Source organism: Pan troglodytes, chromosome 23, assembly GCF_028858775.2.
Source record: "Pan troglodytes isolate AG18354 chromosome 23, NHGRI_mPanTro3-v2.0_pri, whole genome shotgun sequence".
Lineage (NCBI taxonomy): Eukaryota > Metazoa > Chordata > Mammalia > Primates > Hominidae > Pan > Pan troglodytes.
Window position 1 is genome coordinate 47,245,636 of NC_086016.1, and position 16,751 is coordinate 47,262,386.

Here is a 16,751-nt window from a genome sequence, read left to right on the forward strand (position 1 = left end):
GGGCCGAGAGATGAAAAGTGAAGCCCAGTCTTTCAGTTGCGGAGCCAATACACCCCCTTTCCTGCTGAAGCCAGCTGAGAGGGGTTTCTGGCCCTTACTTATTGTTAGGTTTTGAAGGAAAGGCAAGGGTTAAAGGAAGAGACACACACACACACACACACACACACACACACACACACAGAGAGAGAGAGAGAGAGAGAGAGAGAGGTGGGGGGTGGGGATGCGGCTCTACAGCAAACACAGGCATTTATGTCCAGCATCAGCCCTGCGGAGGTGGGGACCAGCTTGATGCCAGTGGCCACTGCCACTTATAGGCTGGAGTACGTATAGGCCTGGGCAGGAGGGGTCTGGGGGGCATGGCCTGCTGCCTGGAAAAATGTTCATAGCAGGCTGGGCGCGGTGGCTCACACCTGTAATCCCAGCACTTTAGGAGGCCGAGGTGGGTGGATCACAAGGTCAGGAGTTCGAGACCAGCCTGGCCAACATAGTGAAACCCTGTCTCTACTAAAAATACAAAAATTAGCTGGGCATGGTGGCAGGCACCTGTAATCCTAGCTACTCGAGAGGCTGAGACAGGAGAAGCACTTGAACCTGGGAGGTAGATGTTGCAGTGAGCCGAGATAGCACCACTGCACTCCATCCTGGGCAACAAAGCAAGACTCTGTCTCAAAAAACAAAAAAGAAAGTTAATAACATGCCATGTTGAGGCAGTTTGGCCCTTGTTTCCACAGAATGTGACAGTGATGCTTCTTCAGCTGGGTCTTTGCCTGGCAGGGTATGATAAGAAAGTCAGGCAGTCAGGGAGGATGTTTGTCACCACCTGAACCCCTGTGGAATATTTCACTTTGACCAAGGCCTGTGAAATGGCGGGGGGCTTACAAAATGGTGCAGTTTGGGCCGCGCACGGTGGCTCACACCTGTAATCCCACCACTTTGGGAGCCCGAGGCGAGCAGATCACCTGAGGTGAGTGCGGGACCAGCCTGGCCAACGTGGTGAAACCCCATCTATACTAAAATACAAAAATTAGCCAGGCATGGTGGCACGTGCCTGTAATCCCAACTACTCAGGAGGCTGAGGCAGGAGAATCGCTTGAACCCAGGAGGCGGAGGTTGCAGTAAGCAGAGACACGCCATTGCACTCCAGCCTGAGCGACAGAGTGAGACTCCGTGTTAAAATAATAATAATAACACTAATAATAAAATGATGCAGTTAACACTCATCAGTGGGTTATGACTGAAACAGAGACCACCATGAGCCCTCACTTAACAAACGGGGGAGTCCCAATGGTACGTTGGCTGCTGGGCCCTCCCTACCAGAGATGAAAGTGGGACGGGCAGTAGAGGGTGAGCCCTGGTAGGGCCCTAGGAGGCCTCTGGTCCAGCCTGTCCATTTCACATTGAAGGGACAAAAGCCAGAGAGGCAGGGACCAGCCTGAGGTCACATGTGTGCTGCCCTCAGCCTAGAATGCCCATTCGCCCTCACTCTCAGCTCAGGCCTCTCACATGGGCCCTCTCCGAGTGTGGGCTGGCTGTCAGCAGGCACTGTCTTCCTGCTGAAGCCCAATATGTCCTGTCTGCACCCCCCCATAACAGCCCTGCTGATTCTGCTGCTGCTGCTTGCTGACATTTTCTTCCCTTCTGGCCATGCTGTTCTGTTCACGAAGTGCACCAATCCATGCCTCATCGTGGCACAGAGCTTGGGCCCTTCATCCTGAGTAGAAGTCTGTGGACAGAATTCAGGAGATCTGTGAACTTGGATGGGAAGAAAATAACACCTTTATTTTTACTAATGTTGAATGGAAATTTGGCATGCCTTTCATTATGACTGTAGGCTACAGGCCACAGATATACTGGTAATATCTGTGACTTTGTCACCAGCGTCCACACAGGGCCTGACAAGAGGGTGAGTCAGATGCGGTTCCTGCCTTCCCAGAGCTGCCCTGAGTTTGCAGGGGTTTGCAGGAGAGGCCGGGAGACCCAGGCTGGAGTGTTGCTGTGGGAATGAAGAAGGGGAGGAGACCAAATCCAGAGATAATGAAGCAGTCACAGTGGCAGGCCTTGGTGGCCTGTGTGACATGCAGCCAGCACTGAATTGCCCCTCACCCTGAGCCCTCTCCCCTCCCTGGTGTTTTGGTCTGTTTTGTGCTGCTATAACAGAAGACTGGGTAATTTATAAAGAAGAGAAATTTGTTTCTCGCAGTCCTACAGGCTGTGAAGTCCAAAACCAAGGTGCCAGCATCTGGTGGGGGCCTTCTTGCTGTGTCCTCACATGGCAGAAGGTAGAAGGGCAAAAGAGCACTCAAGTGTGCAAGAGAAAGGAGGCCAAGTTTATCCTTTATAAGGATGCCACTTCAACAGTAACAAACCCACTCCCACTCCATAATAATGACATTAATACATTTGTGAGGGAAGAGCCACCATGACCCAATCACCTCTTAAAGGCCCCACCTCTCAACACTGTTGCATTGGGGATTAAGTGTCCAGCACAAGACACACTCAAACCATAACACCCAGCTTTTAGGACCCAGGAATCAGTCCCTCCAGGCTTCTTTGGAGTCAGGTCCTTGGGGGTCCATCCTGGGCCAAGCTCCTCCCTCCCATGGCACCAAACTCCATCACACACCAACCACTCCCCACATCTGCTTGACCTTCAGCCCTTACCTTTTCCTGTGCCCAGCTGAAAGTTCAAGAAGTTCATAGAAATGCCTGAAGGGACACCTCAATGTGTCCCCCAGATCTCATCCTCCTGCAGGCTCTCCCTCTCCATTTCTTTCCAGACGCCCCCTCCTTTGCTCTCAGCTCTCATCCATCTGGTGATTTCATCTTCTAAGTATTCTCAGGTCCATCTGCTTCACACCATCCCCACTGTCACGAGTTCTTCTGATTGAACTCTTTTAACAGCGTATTTGTTTTCTATTCCTGCATAAAAAATTATCACAAACTAAGTGCTTTGTCAGCTCACCGTGTTATTGGTTGGTAGGCTCAGGCTCACCATATCTGGGTTCTCTGCTCAGGGCAACCCAAGGCTAAAATCCTGGTATTGGCCAAGGCTGAGGTCTTACCTGAGACTTGGAGCCCTTTTCCCAGATCATGTAGTTGTTGGCAGAATTCATTTCCTTGCAGCTAGAGAACTCACGGAGGCTTCCTTGACTTTTTTTTTTTTTAGACAGGGTCTCGCTCTGTTGTCCAGGCTGGAGTGCAGTGGTATGATATCAGCTCACTGTAGCTTCAACTTCCTGGGCTCAAGCAATCCCCCTACCTCAGCCTTCCAACTAGCTGGGACCACAGGTGCACACCACCATGCCCAGCTAATTTTTGTATCTTTTTTTGGTAAAGACGGTGGCTTGCTATGTTGGTGAGGCTGGTCTTGAACTCCTGGGCTCAAGCAATGCATGCACCTTGGCCTCCCGAAGTGCTAGGATTACAGGTGTGAGCCACTGTGCTTGGCCTTTATTTTTATTTATTTATTATTTTTTAAAAATAGAAACAAGGTCTCACTATGTTGCCCAGGCTGGTCTCAAACTCCTGGGTTCAAGTGATCCTCTTGGCTCTGCCTCCTGAAGTTTTGGGATTACAGGCATGAGACACTGTGCCCAGCCCCTTGGAGTGTGTGTGTGTGTGTGTGTGTGTGTGTGTGTGTGTGTGTGTGTTTGAGATGGAGTCCCTTTCTGTCACCAAGGCTAGAGTGCAATGGCATGATCTCGGCTTACTGCAACCTCTACCTCCCGGGTTCAAGCAATTCTCCTGCCTCAGCCTCCCAAGTAGCTGGGGTTACAGGTGCCTGCCACCATGCCCGGATAATTTTGTTTGTATTTTTAGTAGAGATAAGGTTTTACCATGTTGGCCAGGCTGGTCTCAAACTCCTGACCTCAGGTGATCCACACACCTTGGCCTCCCAAAGTGCTGGGATTGCAGGTGTGAGCCACCACGCCCAACTGAACTTTTTAAAATGGACATTTTTTCTCCATAACTACAATACCATCATCACACCTAATGAAACTAACACTAATCCTCTAGTTCCTTCTTCAGGCCAGCAGAAGCACATCTCTCTGACTTACCCTGTCTTTAAGAGTCCCCTTTCAAGAGATCACCTGATTAGGTCAGGCCTACCCAGGACAATCTCCCTTTTCATCAATTCAACTGTGAGGGACCTGAATCACACTTGCAAGTTTCTCTTTTGCCAAATAATGTAACATAATGACAGGAGTGATATTCCATCATATCTACAAGTCTCACCCATACTCAAGCAGAGAAGATGACACAAGGACATGGTCACCGGTGGTCATTTTAGAATTCACCTACCACGAACATCCTCTTCGTGGGGCGATATGGCTGGGATGTTTGTCCCCTCCAAATCTCATGTTAAAATGTGACTACTAATGTTGGAGGCGAGGACTGGTGGGGGGTGTTTGGGTCATGGGGGCGGACCACTCATGAATGGCATGTGTCCTCATCATGGTAATAAGTGGCAATGAGTTCACGCAAGATCTGGTTGTTTAAAAGCGTGTGGCATGCTGGGCGTGGTGCTTCATGACTGTAATCCTGGCACTTTCGGAGGGTGAGATGGGCAGATCACCTGAGGTCAGGAGTTCGAGACCAGCCTGGCCAACATAGTGAAATCCTGTCTCTACTAAAAATACAAAAATCAGCCAGGCGTGGTGGCAGGCACCTGTAGTCCCAGCTACTCAGGAGGCTGAGGCAGGAGAATCACTTGAACCTGGGAGGCGGAGGTTGCAGTGAGCCGAGATGGCTCCACTGCACTCCAGCCTGGGCAACAGAGTGAGACTCTGCCTCAAAACAAAACAAAACAAAAAAGCATGTGGCCCCTCCCACCCCTCTTGCTGTCTCATTGCGTGATGCACTTGCTCCCTCTTTGCCTTCTGCCATGATTGGAAGCTTCCTGAGGCCCCACCGAAGCTTACCAGATGCTGGTGTCATGCTTCTACAGCCTGCAGAACCATGAGCTAAAATAAACCTCTTTTCCTTATAACTTAGTCTCAGGTATTTCTTTATAGCAATGCAAAATGGACTAACCCATGGGGTCTCCCAACTTAGGAGGCCTGGCCCCTCCAACCCACCTTCTACCCAAAAACCAGGGAGATCTATTTGTCTGTCTGTATATCATTGACCTATCTTTTCTTCTTTCTTTGTTATTAATTTTTTCTTTTTAATATGAAATATTTCAAATAAATCCAAAAGTAGAGTGAAGTATATAATAGAAAATTTTTATATCCATCCCCTAGATTTCAGTTATTAATATCTTGCCATATTTTCTCCATTTGTTTTGTTAGAAATATTTTTGTTTGTTTGTTTGCTTGTTTTTGAAACAGAGTCTCGCTCTGCCACCCGGGCTGGAGTGCAGTGTTTTGATCTCGGCTCACTGCAACTTCTGCCCCCTGGGTTCAAGCAATTCTCGTGCCTCAGCCTCCTGAGTAGCTGGGACTACAGGAGCATGCCACCATGTCTGGCTAATTTTTTGTATTTTTAGTAGAGATGGGGTTTCACCATGTTGGTCAGGCTGGTCTCGAACTCCTGACCTCAGGTGATCCACCTGCTTGGCCTCCCAAAGTGCTGGAATTACAGGTGTGAGCCACCAAGCCCAGCTCATCTTGTTAAAAATATTTTAAAGTTAATTTTAGATATGATGCTCATTCACACCCAAATGCTTCAGTAAATGCATTGACTTTTTTAGGTGGACATTTTTTTCCATAACCGCAATACCATCATCACAATGAATGAAACTACCAATAATCTAGTTCCTTCTAAATCCCAGTCACATTCAAATTTCCCTTATTGTCTCTAAAAAATTCTTGTTTTTGTGTGTGTTCGTTCGTTTGTTTGTTTGTTTGAGATGGAGTCTCACCCTATTGCCCAGGCTGGGAATGCAGTGGCAGAATCTCTGCTCACTGCAACCTCCACCTCCCAGGTTCAAGCCATTCTCCTGTCTCAGCCTCCCGAGTAGCTGGGATTACAGGCGCCTGCCACCACACCCGGCTAATTTGTGTATTTTTAGTAGAGATGGGGTTTCACCATGTTGGCCAGGCTGGTCCCGAACTCCTGACCTCAGGTGATCTGCCCGCCTTGGCTTCCCAAAGTGCTGGGATTATAGGTGTGAGCCACCGTGCCCAGTCTCTATAACATCCTTTATAGCTGGGTGTTGAATCAAGGTTAGGGTGATCTTTCCAGAATCCAAACTTGAACATGTCACTTTCCTGCTTAGCAGTTAGTGGTTTCCCTCACCCTGGGATACAGGCCGAGCCCCAGCCTGAAGAAGGCAGGACCTCCAGGCCCCTGGGCCCCTGTCCCTCACTCCTGCCCTCCTGCCTCATAGCCTTTTGGCTTCTCAACAGGCCATCATCCTTCCAGACATGAGACCTTCTTTGCTGTTTGCTCCTCCTGGAATGTTCTTTGCACCTTCTCATCCTCCCATCCAGTTCAGCCATCATTTCCCCAGGGCGGCCCCCAGGAATCCCTGAACCAGACCCTACTCCTGTCTTATCTGACTCCTTAGAACCCTGTTCCTGCCCTGAACCCCCTCCTTCCCCTCACAGCACCCAATTTGATTTGTGGGTGTGACGGCTCTATTGCTCTCTCACTCCCCCATGGCCTGCGGCCCTAGGAGTGGAGTGTGTCTGTCTGCTCACCAGTATAGTCCCATACCTAGCCCAGAGCTGACACATAGTAGGTGCTCCATGAACATATGCTGAGTTAGCAAATGCACGAGTGAGCCAGGATGAGGAGGAGAACTGTGTCACTGTACCACCGTCTGAGGGCTTTGCAAGTCCCTGCTGGCAAGAGGGAAGACAATGATAGAACAGCATGGCCCCCAGGGGGACAGGGCCAGCTGTGGGAGAACTGCTGCCCTGGTGGGCATTGGGGGGACAGTAACTATAGGGATCCCTGAGGTCACTGCCCAGAGTTCCCTCTAGGACACCTGGCTTTCCTGGCTGCTGTGGGCCATAGACAGAAAGGACAGGACAGGAGCGACAGAGAGCACTGTCTCTTTAAGAAGCAAGAATGTAGCCGAGCAAGGTGGCTTACGCCTATAATCCCAGCACTTTGGGAGCCCAAGGCAGGTAAATCACTTGAGCCCAGGAGTTCAAGACCAGCCTGGGCAACATGGAAAGACCCCCGTCTCCACAAAAAAACACAAAAATTAGCCAGGCATGGTGGCACGTGCCTGTGGTTCCAGCTACTCGGGAAGCTGAGCTAGGAGGATTGCTCGAGCCTGGGAGGTTGAGGCTGCAGTGAGCCGTGATCACGCCATTGCACTCCAGCCTGGGCAACAGAGTGAGACCCTGTCTCAAAAAACAAAACAAAACAAAAAGAAGAAGCAAGAATGTGCTCGTTCTCCCTTATAGGTGCTGACTGAAGCTGCACGGGAACCACCAGGTCTAGGATAGAGGGAGGAAGGGCAAAGGTGGGGGGAACACCAGGGGAAGTGAGGGCTACAGGAAGAGGGGCCTTGGGGCTGGGTGCAGTGGCTCACGCCTGTAATTCCAGCACTTTGGGAGGCCAAAGTGGGCGGATCACCTGAGGTCAGGAGTTCAAGACCAGCCTGGCCAACATAGTGAAACCCTGTCTCTCCTAAAAATACAAAAGTTAGCCGGGTGTGGTGGCAGGCACCTGTAATCCCAGCACTTGGGAGGCTGAGGCAGGAGAATCGCTTGAACCCAGGAGGCAGAGGTTGCAGTGAGCCAAGATCGCGCCACGGCACTCCAGCCTGGGTGACAGAGTGAGACTTTGTCTCAAAAAAAAAAAAAAAAGAAAGGGGTTGGGGGAGGCTTCAGAACAAGGATGTGGGCTGCAGGCCCGACTTGTCTCCTGGCATGCTCAGCGATAGGCAGGTCCCCACATACCCTGGGCCTCAGTTTCCTCATCAGTAGGAGAAGGGGGCCCCTCATTCCTCCTGGATACTGAGAGCCACGAGGAAGTGGGGAGAGCCACACGCGGGGCTAGAATCCCAGCTCCACCAGCCCCTCGCTGGGTGAAGCGGCTCAGCCTCTGTGAGTCTCAGTTCCCTTCTCAGCAAAGCGGGGGTCATGGGGGTCGTGATTCCCCATGGGGCTGTGCACACATTCCTTGTGGTCCTGCCTGGAAGCCTCTAGCACTTTCAATACAGGAATGGTTTTCATGGTCCGTTTTCCTCAAGACTCAGCACACAGAGACATCATTCATTCATTCTCCCCTCTTTCATCGTTGCCTGCCTCCTCAGGGCAGGCCCTTGATGGCTGGGTTCCGGGGACACCAAGTGCTCCCCACAGCCTGAGATATCAGTGGTTCATGGCTTGGCAGGCTGCCCTATGATTGAAGAAACAAGGAAGGGACAGGTGTGTGTACAGACGTCAGAGCAGCCAGGTGCAGAGACAGGTGCGTGTACAGATGTAAGCGGCGTCAGGTGCTGATGTTATGGAATCTTTGGGGTGTCGCTTTTCTGGGCAGAAACCTCTGTGGCCAGTGGCATCTTTGTCTGAGTTTTGCTTGGGCCCACTGGGCTCATTCTGCCCACTTGTCCTAGCAGACTGCACTCGGCTCACACTATCGGCCTGGATCCCATGTCTACCAAGGGAGACTGCGTGGGGTGGTGACGGGCGTGTAAGCAAGCGTGAGGTCTGGCTACTGCAGAGTCAGACACGCCAGCTACTGCAGTGGGGCGGGCAGCTCCAGGTGCCAGCATGGGCCCCAGCTCTCTGCGAGGCTACAGCTGGACCAGGCGAACTGCAAGCAGCTTCCACAGCTGGCACTGGGGAACACAGTGGCTCTCAGAAGCTTGGAGATGCCAGAAACCACAGGGACCCAAAGAGGGCGTCACAGCCCTGGCTTGGGAGACTCCCCGATCTGGGCTCCCCAAAGGGCTGCAGCTCTTCCTTCCTTCTCTTCCCCTGCAACGCGGCCAGCAAGGGGCATGTCTCAGCCCTGTTTGTGTTATAGCTCTTTTAGCCTTATTCAGTGGGTCCCAAGTTCTTGTCCTCCACTCAGGAAGAATGAGGTACGGAAACAAGAGGGTGAGCAAGATGGGGCAGTTCCTCACTACAGCTGGTCATCCGACGTCTGCTCAGCTCTGGCTGAGCCTGGGGCTTCTGTGAGCCTCAGAGAGGGGGAAGTTCATGCTGACTGGTACATGGGCGGCCATGGGCAGGCCCAGAAAAGGCAACACAAGTTCACACTCCAGTCCACGGCACTGACAGCCTGGCCCCCAGCCTTCAGGGCCTCCCTGGCCTGAAGGTGGGCCTCACCAGGGACTCACCCCCTTCTGCCCAGAAACCTGTCTGCCTCCTGCTGCCATTCATGGCGCCCAGGCTATAGGTACCAAGGGGCGTCTGCAGGCCAGTGCCAAGCTGCCCTCAGTTCCTCCTCAGCTTCACTCCTATGCTCATCAGTGCCCAAAATCTGGAGGGGGCTGAGACAGCAGGGGGCTGGCATGTCAGCACTGCCCCGAGTGTGTGCATACCTGGCTGGGCTGTGACAAAACCCAGGCTCGGCCCCAATTTTGCCCCAAGATCAGAGCAGGTGCCGACAGCAAGGAGAAGCCAGGCAGTGGGAGCGGGCATTTCCAAGCCTGTGAGGGCAGGGGGGCCTTCCAGGGCCCCCAAGAGTGCAGGGATGCCTGGGCCGCAGCCGCAGTTAGGGCCGGTGCAGCTATGTGGGATGTGGGGCAGGACTCCAGCCTGCTCCGTGGAGCAGGAGGCCCGGGTCTGCAGCTGTGGTTTGGGCGGCCGCAGCTGCACCTGGGAGGGTGGGGTTCCCACCTGCTCCCGGGCTCCGAGAGCACAGGGATGCCTGGGTCCACAGCCGTGGCTTGGGCAGCTGCAGCGGCACGCAGGGAGCTGCCACCCCGACTCAGAATGGGAGAGGCTCCTGCCTGTCCCCAGCTCCTGCCAGTTCCATGGAACATGCAGCCCCAGCCGTGCCTCCCTGCTGCAGCTGGTGTGACAGCAGCAGCCGCTCCAGATGGCCTGCCACTGCCACCACTGAGACAGGTGTGTGTATAGAGGTCCATTTTATTCAGGCTGGCGAAGGAAGGCTTCTCAGGGGAGGTGGCCCTTGGGCTTCCTCCAGATGCTCTGGAGTCCTCAGTGTCTGACTCCGGCAAGTCTTTCTGAAGAACAAGTAAAGCTCTTTCTCTTGCCACCGCCAAAACATTTCCAAGGGACTCTTCAGAAGAGAGTCAGTCTGCACAGCTCCCCTGGGGCCTGGGCGGTGGGGGCAGAGATCTTATCCAACTTCTCAAATGAGATTCTGCAGGCTCCAGTGACTCGCTGGAGGTCACCCAGCTGGTAAGAAGAGGAACTGGAACTTAACCTCAGGGCTTCCACCCCGGGCTCCTTCTTCTGCTCCACAAATGCAGCCCAAGCCTTGAGGGCAGCGAATGGGTCAAGGGCCAGGACAGTGGCCTGGAGCCATCCCACGAGGGTGTGGGAGCCGAGGGCGGGGTGGCATGGTGCACGTGGAGGAGGGAAGCCCCTATTTTTCCTGAATCCCATGCCCTGGGATCCCGGAGCAAGGCTGGCCAGGGCTGACCTTCCTTCTCACTGCAGCATCTGCTCTCAGGGCCAAGGATTGCTCTGATGAAGGACTACAGGCAGAGCCAGTGGCCGGCAGGAGCCACGTGCTTCCGGAGCCTCCTGCAGCCACCCTGCCTCCGCACTCCCCCTACAGTCCACCTCGACACAGCAGCCCGGGCCACGTTTCCAAAGCCAAAGTCAGATCATGCCATTCCTGTTCTCATCTCACACAGAATAAAACCTCAATTCTTGTCTCCGCCTGCAAGTCCCTGTACAATCCGGCGCCTGCTGATCTCACCAAGCTCTCCTGGAACCAAATCACCAGAGCAACACCATGGCAGGGGCCTCCCTCTCAGAGGAGGAGGCATTGACAGGAGACGATCTCAGGGTAGACGGTTCTAGACCAGGACAGAGCTGGAGCTGAGGCCTGAGGCAGCAGGTGCCTAGCCAGGGGCCAGCAAGGAGGTCTCAGTGCTGGAGGTCAATGTTAGAAAATAGTCGGGGCCCAGACCAGGCAGCCCATGAATGGGTTTTTCTTTGGTTCACACAGCATATTACAAAACGGACTCACACATATGTAGTTAACTGAATTTTTTTGTTTGTTTTTGTTTGTTTGTTTTTGAGAGAGTCTCTTGCTCTCTTGCCAAGGCTGGAGTCCAATGGTGCAATCTCGGCTCACTGCAACCTCTTGGGTTCAAGTGATTCCCTGCCTCAGCCTCCCAAGTAGCTGGGACTACAGGCACACACCATACCTGGCTCATTTTTGTAATTTTAGTAGAGACAGGGTTTCACCATGTTGGCTAAGCTGGTCTTGAACTCCTGACCTCAAGTGATCCACCTGCCTTGGCCTCCCAAAGTGCTGGGATTACAGGCGTGAGCCACAGTGCCTGACCAAATTAACTGATTTTTGACCAAAGTGATGAAGCAATTCGGTGGGGAAAGGAAAGTGTTTCCACAAAAAGTGTTGGATCAACTGGACGTCCATATATATATAAAAAAATGAACTTCCACACTTACTTCATACTACATACAAAAATTAATTTGGGGCCGGGCGCAGTGGCTCACACCTGTAATCCCAACACTTTGGGAGGCTGAGGCGGGTGGATCACAAAGTCAGGAGTTTGAGACTAGCCTAACCAACATGGTGAAACCCCATCTCTACGAAACATACAAAAATTAGCCGGGTGTGGTGGCGCTCACCTGTAATCCCAGCTACTCAGGAGGCTGAGGCAGGAGAATGGCTTGAACCCAGGAGGTAGAGCTTGCAGTGAGCCAAGATCACACCACTACACCCCAGACTGGGTGACAGAGCGAGACTCCGTCTCAAAATAAATAAATAAATAAATAAATTTGGGGGAGTCTATAAAATGGACCACAGACCTAAATGGAAGAGTTAAAACTGTGAAACTTTTACAGGAAAACAGCAGAAAATCTTAGTAACCTTGAGTTAGACAGAGGCTTCTGAAATAGCACACAAAAAGCACAAACTATAAAAGGGATAATTGATAAATTGGACTTTATCCAAATTAAAATTTTTTGGTTTTTGCAAAGCATACATCCAACAAAGGACTTGTATCTCGAACACTTTCTCAGCCTTTTTCCATTCCCTTCCTCATCCAAGGAATATTTTTAGACAATCCTTCCTAATCACCCCCATGGAAATTTAATACACAGGTACCCGTTTATGTATTGTGCGTTTATTGTGCTTTGTACATAAAGAGCACAATTTTTTCATTTCACGAGAACCAATTTTTTCCCATTGGGGGCAATTTTGCCTTCATTGAAAATGCATGATCAGGCCAGACACAGTGGTACACGCCCGTTGTAATCCCAGCGCTTTCAGAGGCAGAGGCAGGCAGATCACTTGAGCTCAGGAGTTTGAGACCAATCTGGACAATATGGTGAAACTCTGTTATCTACAAAAAAGTACAAAAACTAGCCGGGTGTGGTGGTGCATGCCTGTGGTCCCAGCTACCCAGGAGGCTGTGGTGGGAAGTTCACCCGAGCCCTGGAGGTTGAGGCTGCAATGAGCCACTGCACTCCAGCCCGGGCAACAGAATGAGACCTTGTCAAAAAAAAAAAGAAGAAGAAGAAAAAAATACATGATCTAGAATATTAAAAAAACTCTTATAGTAAACAATAACAACTCATTCTTTTTTTATTTTTAATGGGCAAAAAATTTGAATAAACTTTTCACCAAATAAGATATACAGATGACGAAAATGAAAAGAAGTTCAAAACCATGAGTTCTGGCCGGGCGCAGTGGCTCACACCTGTAATCCCAGCACTTTGGGAGGCCGATGCGGGAGGATCACAAGGTCAGGAGTTTGAGACCAGCCCATCCAACATGGTGAAACCCTGTCTCTACTAAAAATACAAAAATTGGCTGGGCGAAGTGGTTCATGCCTGTAATCCCAGAACTTTGGAAGGCCGAGGCAGGTGGATCACGAGGTCAGGAGTTCGAGACCAGCCTGGCCAAGATGGTGAAACCCTGTCTCTACTAAAAATACAAAAATTAGCTGTGCGCAGTGGCAGGTGCCTGTAATCCCAGCTACTTGGGAGGCTGAGGCAGGAGAATCACTTGAACTCATAAGGCAGAGGTTGCAGTGAGCTGAGATCACGCCACTGCGCTCTAACCTGGGTAACAGAGTGAGACTCCATCTCAAAATAATAATAATAATAATACAGAAATTAGCCTGGTGTAATGCTGCATGCCTATAATCCCAGCTACTCGGGAGGCTGAAGCAGGAGAATCACTTGAACCTAGGAGGCGGAGGTTGCAGTGAGCCAAGATTGCGCCATTGCACTCCAGCCAGGGCAACAAGAACAAAACTCTGTCTCAAAAAAAAAAAAAAAAAAAAAAAAAAAGATTCCCTAGGGAATGAGATGTCACAGTGAGACACCACTATACATATACCAGAATGGCCAAAATGAAGAAGACTGAACACACTAAGTGTTGGTGAGGATGTGGAGGAACTGGAATTCTCACACACTGCTGGTGGGAATGTAAATGGATATCCACTGAAAGACAATTTGACAGTTTCTTAAAAAGTTGAACACATGCCTGCCACATGGCCCAGCCATTGTACTCTTAGGTATTTATCCAACTGAAATGAGAGCACATGTCCACATGGAGACTTGAACAGGAAGGTTCATAGTAGCTCTAGAGCTAAAATTTTAAAAGCGCCCATTAACAGGTGAATGGATCAGCTAACTGCATATCCAGTTGCATATCCTACAATTGGATACTATTCGGCAATAAAAAGGAATGAACTATTAATGGCATCTAAGAAAATGGATGAACCCCAAAATAGTTATGCTGAGTGAAAGAAGCCAGACCAAAAAAGAACACATGTTATGATTCCACTTACATGAAATTCTGAAAATCTCAGTCTCATCTATAGTGACAGAAGCAGACCAGTGGTTGCTTGGGGGTGGGATGGGGGTGGGGTGGAGGAGAGGGGAGGGGGGATGAAGAGGGAATGGATTACAAAGGGACAAGGACATACTTTTTCTTTTTCTTTTCTTTTCTTTTTTTCTTTTTTTTTGAGATGGAGTCTCACTCTGTCACCCAGGCTGGAGTGCAGTGGTGCGATCTCGGCTCACTGCAACCTCTGCGTCCGGCGTTCAAGCGATTTTCCTGCCTCAGTCTCCGAAGTAGCTGGGATTACAGGCACCTGCCACCACACCAGCTAATTTTTGTATTTTTAGTAGAGATGGGTTTTCGCCATGTTTGGTCAGGCCGGTTTCAAACTCCTGACCTTAGGTGATCCATCTGCCTCAGCCTCCCAAAGTGCTGGGATTACAGGCGTGAGCCACCGGGCCCCGCCAGGGGCACACTTTTGGGAGTGACGGAAATGGTCATTATCTTACTGTGGTGATGGAGTCACAGAATATACATCTATATTCAAAACTCATCAAATTGTATACTTCAAATATGTGTGATTTATTTTATTTTATTATTTTATTTTGAGACAGGGTCTTGCTTTGCCACCCAGGCTGGAGTGCAGGGGCACTATCATAGCTCACTGTAGCCTTGAACTCCTGGGCTCAAGCAATCTTCCTGCCTCAGCCTCCCGAGTAGCTGGGATTACAGGCATGCGCCACCACACCCAGCTAATCTTTTATTTTTGTGGAGATGAGGTCTCACTATGTTGCCCAGGCTGGTCTTGAACTCCTGGGCTCAAATGATCCTCCCGCCCATGTCCACGCATGGTCCTTCCCTCTGCCGCACACAGAGGAAGGACCTGGGGCAAGAGGATCTGTGGGAGCTGAGTGGGGGAGCCTAGGAGAGAGGGGGTCCGAAAGAGGGGGTGGAAGGGAGGGGATGCATGCCCCGCCACTGCTGGGCTTCCCGTCCCCCTCTCCCTCCCCGCCAGCCTGCAGCCTTCCAACCGCTGCCCCTGCCCCTCCGCTCAGACCTTCGCCGAGCTCCAAAACCGTCCTGGGCTGCCAGGCCCCGCCCCGTCGCCCCCCATCCTCCACCCCCTGCCCCTTGCTGACCTCATCACCCAGCCCTCTCCCCTCCCTCCTCCTGACAGCCGCCGGTGAGGTTCCCTCTGCCTGGAAGATCTTCCCAGTCTCCCCAACCTCCCTCTGTCCCCTCCTCCAGGTCCCCGCACAGTCCCTTCTGGTGAGGCCACCGACGCAAGCCCCGCCTCCACCCGCTCACCCCTCACTCGCCCCCATCCCCGTCACCCGCCCCACTCCCCTCACCCGCTTCCCTCACCCCTCCCCGTCCCCTATCTCCCTGGCCCGCCCCCACCCCCCTCACCTCTCACCCGCCCCCACCCCCCTCACTCCTCACCCGCTCCCATCCCCCTCGCCCGCCCCATCTCCTGCCCTCGTCTCTCCCAGCACAGGAGAGCGCCGTGGGTTTGCTGACTGCGTCCCCGCTGAAAGGCGACTCCGGGAGCACAGGCTTCTGCCCTCTCCCGATGTCCCTAGCAGCGCCGGGCACGCAGCAGTGCTCGCTGGGTTTTTGTTGCACCTTTGAGAGGAAAAGGAGCTCGGTGTCCCCTGCAGCCCCTGGAAGTGAGGCGAAGAAGGCCAGGATGGAGTTGGGTGGGCACCCGCCTGTGGTCGTACCCGGATCGTGGAGGCCGCGGGCCCTGAACGCTAGACCCTGGGCGGGACCGTCCCTCCATTATAAAAAAAATAATAATAAATTAAAGCAAAAGCATCTCGCGACTGCGCTGCCATAATGGCAAATGTGTCGAAATTATACGCGAAAACAATTGCTTCCCCCTGAGAGGGCATTCTTCTGATGCTAATAGAAATTGGGGGAGTCAGCCTTGCTGTGGGCGCGGCACCGCCCCCTCCCCGGCCGAACCGCCCGCGTTGCGCCGCCAGGGGGCGCCCGACACCAACGCGAGGCTCCACGCGCCAGCGGGGCGGGGCTGAGAGGAGGTGGGGGCGGAGCCTGGGGCGGGGGCGGGGGCGGGGGCGGGGGCGGGGGCGGGGGCGGGGGCGGGGGCGGGGGCAGGCCCCGGGCGGCGAAGCAGTGCTCCACAGCCAGGACCCTGCTCTCCCGGCCCCGGCCCACCCTTGCGGTCCCGGCTGCACCCAAACCCGACCCCCTGCACTTCTCACCTCCCGACGTAGTGCATACTGTTCCTTCCACCGGGAACACGCGGCATACCTTCCCCGTTCAAGATCTAGTCGAGGCACCACCGCCTCCAGCAAGCCTTCCCGAGCCTCAGGCTGAACCAGGCACCTCCCTTGGGCTCCTACAGGTCCCCTGGCCACACTGTCACTCTGTATTCTTCTCCTGGGACAGTGGACAGTGAGTCCCCCGGCCGGGATGGGGCTGGGTCACCCACGATCCTAGCACGTGGTGAGTGGGTTTCAGGTGAATAAATATGGGAGCCGGGAGCCCCACGCAGCTTACTCAGATAATCGATGGTGGAAGTCCTGTCCCCCCACCCACCTTTGCTTAGAGCCTGGGACCACAGACGCTCAGTAAGTAACTGGGCTCCCTGGCTCCTGCCCCAGCCTGTCAGCCCCCATCTACAACTTCTGAGGGCTGAATCTTCCTCCTGCAGAACCTCAGGCTCTAAAGGTGATCCTCAGCAGGCCAGCTTCCAGCCCAGCCTTTGCATCTAACACCCTCCCCGCTTTTCACAGTCTCTCCCTGTTCCCTTGTTCAGTTGGGGTGGGGGATCGTTTGTGAGACTTGTCTTCATATTGTGAGCAATAATAAAGTACTTAAAGATATTTGAAAACTATTTTCTTACGAATAATAGA

General features: G+C 52.5%; 1 long non-coding RNA gene across 1 annotated transcript; it reads right to left on the reverse strand.

The window, feature by feature from the left end:
• Positions 1-1,753: 1,753 nt before the first annotated feature.
• Positions 1,754-15,828, reverse strand: LOC107970271 (uncharacterized). Its single transcript, XR_001712755.3, has 3 exons — positions 15,496-15,828; positions 2,662-2,919; positions 1,754-1,993 (listed from the first exon to the last, which is right to left on the reverse strand). It is a non-coding gene; the product is annotated as an uncharacterized LOC107970271 (long non-coding RNA).
• Positions 15,829-16,751: the final 923 nt, after the last annotated feature.